This window comes from Schistocerca serialis, chromosome 1, assembly GCF_023864345.2.
Source record: "Schistocerca serialis cubense isolate TAMUIC-IGC-003099 chromosome 1, iqSchSeri2.2, whole genome shotgun sequence".
In the NCBI taxonomy this organism is placed as follows: Eukaryota; Metazoa; Arthropoda; class Insecta; order Orthoptera; family Acrididae; genus Schistocerca; species Schistocerca serialis.
The window spans coordinates 571,095,264-571,103,251 of record NC_064638.1 but is presented as its reverse complement, the minus strand read 5'-3'; the positions used below and the strand labels follow the sequence as shown (position 1 = coordinate 571,103,251).

General features: G+C 49.8%; 1 pseudogene; it reads left to right on the top strand.

Annotated features, from left to right (window-relative positions):
- Positions 1 to 656: 656 nt before the first annotated feature.
- LOC126427918 (5S ribosomal RNA) lies at positions 657 to 774 on the top strand (annotated as a pseudogene).
- Positions 775 to 7,988: the final 7,214 nt, after the last annotated feature.

Here is a 7,988-nt window from a genome sequence, read left to right as displayed (position 1 = left end):
CTTCAGTTTTACTCGATGATTTGCCGTCTATTACTACGAACTGCGACCTTCCTGACAGGAAATCACGAATCTAGTCGCACAATTGAGACGATACCCCATAGGCCCGCAGCTTGATTAGAAGTCGCTTGTGAGAACTACCGTCCATACGTGTTCGTTCTATTCCATATCGCTTTGCAACTTTACGCTTAGGTATTTAATCGACACGACTGTGTCAACTAGCATACTAGTAATGCTGTATTCATACATTACGTGACTGTTATTCCTACTCATCCGCGCTAACTTACATTTTTCTACATTTAGAGCAAGCTAATGTTCACTTCACTATCTACAATGTTTGTATACGTCATCCTGACTGCTACTACAGTCATCCTGAATGCTCATACAGTCATTCAACGACAACAGCTTCCCGTACACAACAGCTTTATCAGGAAAAAGCTGTAGATTATTGCTCACCCTGTCCGCCAGATCATTTATGTACTCAGAGAACAATAGCGGTCCGATCACACTTCCCCGGAGCACTCCTGACGATACCCTTGTCTCTGATCGACAATCGCCATCAAGGACATTACCTCTACGAGTTTCTGAAGCTCAGAGAGCAACCATTTCTCAGGATTCTTCTCATTATACGATTTAAAACAACTGCATTTTAGATCATGGGCAACGGCCTTGCCGCAGTGGATACACCGGTTCCCGTGAGATCACCGAAGTTAAGCGCTGTCGGGCGTGGTCGGTACTTGGATGGGTGACCATCCAGGCCGCCATGCGCTGCTGCCATGCCTCTTGACGCCAATTGAGGAGCTACTCGACCGAATAGTAGCGGCTTCGGTCAAGAATACCATCATAACGACTGGGAGAGTGGTGTGCTGACCCCACGCCCCTCCTATCCGCATCCTCCTCTGAGGATGACACGGCGGTCGGATGGTCCCCGTAGGCCACTCGTGGCCTGAAGACGGAGTGCATTTTAGATTATACGAACACATGAGAATAATTGGTACGATATGGCAAATCGTAAGTGTCGCTCTGAGAGTGTCTTGAGCGAAACAGCGTAAGTGACCTCACAGCGTGACATAGAAGCTGAAAGACAGTCTGTTTAGGTAACCAACGCACGCGAACGTCCACGGTTATTGTGTAAAAACGCTGCAGTGACTTCACAGCCTGATACAAAGTACGAAGACAATAAAAGTATGCTTGGGTAGCGAACGACATCTGATACTTCTGACAAAAATTCTTAAAGATTAAGGCAGCGACTGCCTCATTAGATACACAATCAGTTACAGCAGCTTTTACCGCACAACTCACAGGGCACTCAGCCAAAGCCTAAGCACACCCACAAATGTGTTGCTCTGCATTACGTGCAGATCGCGAGGAAACAATATGAGACGTGTTTCTCATCTACATCTACATGATTACTCTGCAATTCACATTTAAGTGCTTGGCAGAGGGTTCATCGAACCACAATCATACTATCTCTCTACCATTCCACTCATCGAGAAATAACGTTGTTTAGTGGAGGCTGAAAGATGGTTTCTCAGCACTTTTATTTACTCACATTATATGTTTTACCTTTTCTACGAATCGCGGTACTTATTTTGCTACTCTCTATCAGAGCTCGCTCTAACCAGCCTGAGCGAGCGAGGTGGCGCTGTGGTTAGCACACTGGACTCGCATTCGGGATGACGACGGTTCAGTCCCGTGTCCGACCATTCTGATTTAGGTTTTCCATGATTTCCCTAAATTGCTCCAAGCAAAAACCGGGATGGTTTCCTTTGAAAGGGCGCGGCCAATTTCCCTCCCCATCCTTCCCTAATCGGATAAGACCGATGACCTCGCTGTCTGGTCTCTCCCCCAAACAACCCATCACCAACCTTCTAACCAGTCTCACTAGCGCAAGGCATGGATACACGTCGTTTTTGTAGGTCATGTGCCAAATAATGTGTATTTATATCGTAAATATGAACCAAATCCTGTGCCTCATTATCAGAGGAAGAGAACCTATTGTAGTCGTATAGTTTTCAATGGTGAGAATGTACATCGTAGAGGCATGTCTACTTTAGATTACAATAATTTCTAATCTGTCAAAAATTTCCAAGTAATTGAAATAAATTAAAGCAATAGGAATACATATAATGCTATTCATCGTCATGCTTGGTTGGAGCAATTTTGTTTTTCCACTCTCACCAACTTAGTCTGGTGGTCAGAAGACCTTTCTCTTGTGGGCAAGCACTTTCAGCTTAACACGTACAACCGCAACTGGGCAGAGGGCTCATTTCCAGGACGTTGGCGTAAAGCCACCGTCATATCCATAGTTCAAAAAAAATGGTTCAAATGGCTCTGAGCACTATGGGACTCAACTGCTGTGGTCATAAGTCCCCTAGAACTTAGAACTACTTAAACCTAACTAACCTAAGGACAGCACACAACACCCAGCCATCACGAGGCAGAGAAAATCCCTGACCCCGCCGGGAATCGAACCCGGGAACCCGGGCGTGGGAAGCGAGAACGCTACCGCACGACCACGAGATGCGGGCTCATATCCATACCTAAGCCCGGTAAGGACAAAAACCTTCCTTCTAGCTACCGCCCCATCTCTCTCACTAGCTGCGTTGAAAGGTAATGGAACATATGATTCATACCTCGCTGGTATGGTAGCTCGAGTCTCGCAATTTACTAACGAATGCACAGTGTGGATTTCGAGCGCGGCGTTTTGCACTTGACCATCTCGTTACTTTGTCGACCCATGTCATGAATGGTGCCAGTCGGTGTGGCCGCGCGGTTCTAGGCGCTTCAGTCTGGAACCGCGAGACGGCTACGGTCGCAGGTTCGAATCCTGCCTCGGGCATGGATGTGTGTGATGTCCTTAGGTTAGTTAGGTTTAAGTAGTTCTACGTTCTAGGGGACTGATGACCTCAGATGTTAAGTCCCATAATGCTCAGAGCCATTTGAACCATTTTTTTCATGAATGGTTTTCTGCTGGAATCCCAGACTGTGGACGTGTTTTTCGATTTGGAGGAGACCTACAACACCTGCTGGAGAACTGGTATCCTCCGTACTCCTTACACGTGGGACTTCTGTGGCCGCCTGCCCTGTTTGCTTCAGGAATTTTTAAAAAACAGAGTTTTCAACGTGCATGTGGGTTCTGCCTTGTTGGACACCTTTATCAAATGGCTCTGAGCACTATGGGACTCAACTGCTGAGGTCATTAGTCCCCTAGAACTTAGAACTAGTTAAACCTAACTAACCTAAGAACATCACAAACATCCATGCCCGAGGCAGGATTCGAACCTGCGACCGTGGCGGTCTTGCGGTTCCAGACTGCAGCGCCTTTAACCGCACGGCCACTTCGGCCGGCGACACCTTTATCCAGGAAAACAGTATGCCTCAGGGTTCTGTCCTGAGCGTCGTCCTCTTTGCCATCGCCATTAACCCTATAATGTCCTGTCTCCCACCGGGCATCACCAGCTTCCTTTCTGTTGATTTTGCCATTTATTGCGTTTCTCGACGTATCTGTCTCACTGTGCGGTGTCTTCAGCGACGTCTTGATCGTCTTTACTCGCGGAGCATCGACAATGGCTTTCGCTTTTCCACTGACAAAACCGTCTGTATGAATTTGTGGCGGCGCAATTGGTTTCTCCCACCATCTTTACATCTTGGGCCTGTTGCCCTTCCATTCCTTTAAACTACGAAATTTCTGGGGCTCATGCTCGATAGGAAACTCTCTTGGTCCTCCCATGTGTCTTACCTGGCAGCCTGCTGTACGTGGTCTCTCAATGTCCTACATGTCCTCAATGTTACTTCCTGCGGTGCCGATCGAACCACTCTCCTCCGTCTGTACCCATCCCTTGTCCGTTCGAAACTCGGCTATGGGTGCTTTGTTTATAAGTCTGCACGCCCATCACTCTTATGCCGTCTCAATACTATCCAGCATCGTGGCGTCCGTTTGGCCACTGGCACCTTTTACACTAGCCCAGTTGAGAGTCTGCATGCTGACGCCGCTAAACTACCACTGTCCTACCGCCGTGACTTTCTCCTTAGTAGGTATGCATGCCGTTTGTCTGCCATCCGTGGCCACCCATCCTATGCTTCTTCTTCGATGATTCCTTTGATCGCCAGTATGGGGCGCGACCCTCTTTTCTGTTACCTCTTGGAGTCCACTTTCGGCACTTGCTATAGCGGCTTAATTCCACACTAGCTGCCACTTTCCTTATGGCTGTGAACCCTTCACCACCTTGGCTTCGTGAAGCGGCTCATGTTAACCTCGACCTTCGTTCGCTTCCTAAGGAAACTACTCCAGCGTCACTCTGTCGCCTTCAATTTCGCGGCCTTCATATGGAGCTTCGCGACAGTACCTTTGTGTACACTTATGGCTCTCGGACTGACCGTGGGGTCGGGTGCGCCTTCGTCATTGGCGCCCGTGTCTTTCGATATCGGCTTACGGCACACTGATCAGTATTTACAGCTGAGCTCTTCGCCCTGTATCAGGCCATGGAGTACATCTGGTCACAGACTTTTCAATTGTTTCCTGTGCTTAGACTCACTCAGAGCCCTTTAAAGTCTATGTGCGCTATACACTGTCCATTCCTTAATGCAGCGGATCCAGAACAACTGTCACCTGCTCACTCTTGGTGGAGCCATTGTGATGTTTACGTATGTCTGCCAGAAAACGAGGCTGCTGACGATCTGCTGCCAAGGTTGCAGTCCTCATATCTCAGCCCTCTGGTTCCTATATTCCCTCCGATGATCTCTGATTTGCCGTCTGTGAAGAGGTGGTGTGGCTTTGGCATCGCGAATAGTCCTCCCTTCACGGAAATAAGATGTGGCTTATGATGTGTCGACAGAAGTGCCGACACACTGTGGTTTGAGGGGACCGCAATGCACGCTATAAGCTCACGAAGGATGGAGTGAGGTCTGAAACAGGATACGTAATGAATGCTATAAAGAAAAGTACGTAGCTTCCGGAATACTTAACTTTAATCCATCCTTGTTGTACATCTGGAGATTGTGGTGATAAAAGTGAGACTCTTTAGATACAAGCTATGTAAGGCTAATGGCGCCTTGCTAGGTCGTAGCCATTGACTTAGCAGAAGGCTATTCTAACTATCTGCTCTGCAAATGAGCGAGGCTTCGTCAGTGTGAATCGCTAGCTACGTCGTCCGTACAACTGGGGCGAGTGCTAGTACGTCTCTCTAGACCTGCCGTGTGGTGGCGCTCGGTCTGCTATCACTGAAAGCGGCGACACGCGGGTCCGACATGTACTAATGGACCGCGGCCGATTTAAAGCTACCACCTAGCAAGTGTGGTGTCTGGCGGTGACACCACATTCCTCCCCCGCAAATCGGCGAACGGTCGTGTTATAAGGCCTCCGCCCGCCGTGGGGAGGACCCCATGTTGACGTATGCGATGAGGTGGGGAGCCTAACAACAGGCGAGGCTGTGCCACCCGCACCCTGCCATTCGGTCCGAGGGGAGCTAGGAAACGCCTGAAAACCTAGTCCACGGTGCACGTCAACATCCGGTGTATGCGCCCTTAGAGATACAGGAGGGGCCGAAGGGTCGACCTCCATTGCGTCGGGGCACCCGACGGGCGAAGACGACATCTGGTCCGGAGCGGGCAAAAGTTCCATGGCGGAGGACATCTGGTCACGGGAAGCGATCGGCGGCGCGTGACCCCGGGAGGCGCCAGGCGGTTGCAGCGACGCGTCCACTGCGGGCGGCACCGGCGGGAGAACAGGCGGCGGCGGTGGCGCGTCGCCATGAGGCAAATTGGAAGGCAGCGTCGGTAACACCTGGGGATGAGGCGAGCCAGTAGATGGGTCCCCAGGGCGCTGACCGGACGGCACCGTCGCTGAAAGCAGATGGGGAGCGGCAGAACCCGTGCGACGACAGAGGCGCAGCTGATTGAGATGCTGACGCACCTCACCAGAGGCCCCCAAAACCAAATACATAGCGCGGCCGAGGCAGCGAAGAATGCGCCCTGCGAGTCAACGCTGTGAACCGCGATAGTTGCGATAATAGACAACGTCGCCTGGAGCAAAAGCTGGAGTCTGCCGCTGCACAGGAACCTGATGCGGCGGATGCAGCAAAGACATCAAGGTTCGATGAGGACGACCGTGGAGCAACTCAGCCGGCGAGCGACCATCTCGGGGCTGAGAGCGATACGAAGACAAAAAGAGCAACAACGCGTCCTCCCGAGAATGCGACTCTTTCAACTTCGACATCTGTGACTTGAAAGTCCGGACCAATCGTTCAGCAGCACCGTTCGACTGAGGCGAAAACGGCGCGGACGTCAGATGTTGAATACCATTGGCTGTGCAGAATGACTGAAATTCTGCGGACATGAATTGTGGGTCATTGTCGGAAACAATAGTCTGTGGAAGACCTTCAATGCAAAAAATAGCGGATAACGCTTGGATGGTGGCAGAAGACGTCGTGGAAGACATCCGGACAACAAAAGGAAAATTACTGAAGGAATCCACCACAACCAACCATCGAGCATTCCAGAACGGACCAGCAAAATCTATGTGTAAGCGTTGCCAAGGGGAAGTGGCTTTCGGCCATGCAAAGAATTTCCGCGGCGGTGGGGATTGTTGTTCGGCACACGCCATGCAAGAAGAGCACATATTCGTAATCGCAGCATCGATTCCAAACCAAGTACAGTGCTGACGAGCAAGTTGTTTCGTTCGCACTATACCCCAATGTCCTTGGTGAAGAAGACGAACGTGGGACCACGACTCTGGACTGATCATTATCAGAACGCAACAACAAAACACCACGTCGTACAAAAAGTCTCTCCTTGTGAGCAAAAAATCGGCGAACCAGCGGATCCTCGATCCGGGACTTTGACACGGGCCATTGCGTAACAACAAAACGCAAAACAGTAGCAAGGACAGGGTCAGCAGCTGTGGCTGTAGCTACACGACGAAAATCAATCGGAAACGATTCGACCACGTCATCGGTTTCCGAATCAATGAGCATGCAAGCAAGTTCGGAAGAATCGAATGCTTTATCCTCAGCAACAGGCAAACGGGACAACGCATCAGCGTTGCCGTGCTTAGCAGTGGACCGATACAAGATATCGTAGCGGTACTGGGAGAGGAAAAGAGACCAACGAATGAATTTCTGCGCTGTACGTGGAGGTACAGGCTTGTTCGGATGAAAAAACGATGTCAAAGGTTTGTGGTCCGTGATGATGGTAAAGTGACGACCATACAAGAAATCATGGAACTTAGTAACACCAAACACGAGAGCCAAAGCTTCTTTTTCTATCTGTGAATAATTTCTTTGCGCAGATGAGAGCAATTTGGACGCAAAGGCAATAGGGTGATCATGCGATCCATCTTTGACGGTAGGTGAACACACCTACACAGGCCAATAAAAAAGGCTGCCGCTCGTTACCTTGAATTCTGTAGGCGGAGAGATGGAATCCAAATTGGCGTAACCACTCCGTCCAGGATTCCATAGCTGGGTCAAATGGCCGGAACGGGGGTGCAACAGCATGTTGTGGCTGCGGTAGCGGTGGAGCGGCGGCTGCCGCATCGTTTTGCATTGCACTTTGACCCTGGACGAGCTGTCCAAGGGCATCCAATAACGCCTGCGTCTGCTGATTCTGCAAGCGATAAAATTCAGACAGTACATCTGGCGAAGCCATGACACAAGTAAATGTAAGCAAGTAGAAAGAACAAGACCCTTTTTTTACTTGTCGCCATATGATGTGTCGACAGAAGTGCCGACACAGTGTGGTTTGAGGGGACCGCAATGCACGCTATAAGCTCACGAAGGATGGAGTGAGGTCTGAAACAGGATACGTAATGAATGCTATAAAGAAAAGTACGTAGCTTCTGGAATACTTAACTTTAATCCATCCTTGTTGTACATCTGGAGATTGTGGCGATAAAAGTGAGACTCTTTAGATACAAGCTATGTAAGTCTAATGGCGCCTTGCTAGGTCGTAGCCATTGACTTAGCTGAAGGCTATTCTAACTATCTACTCTG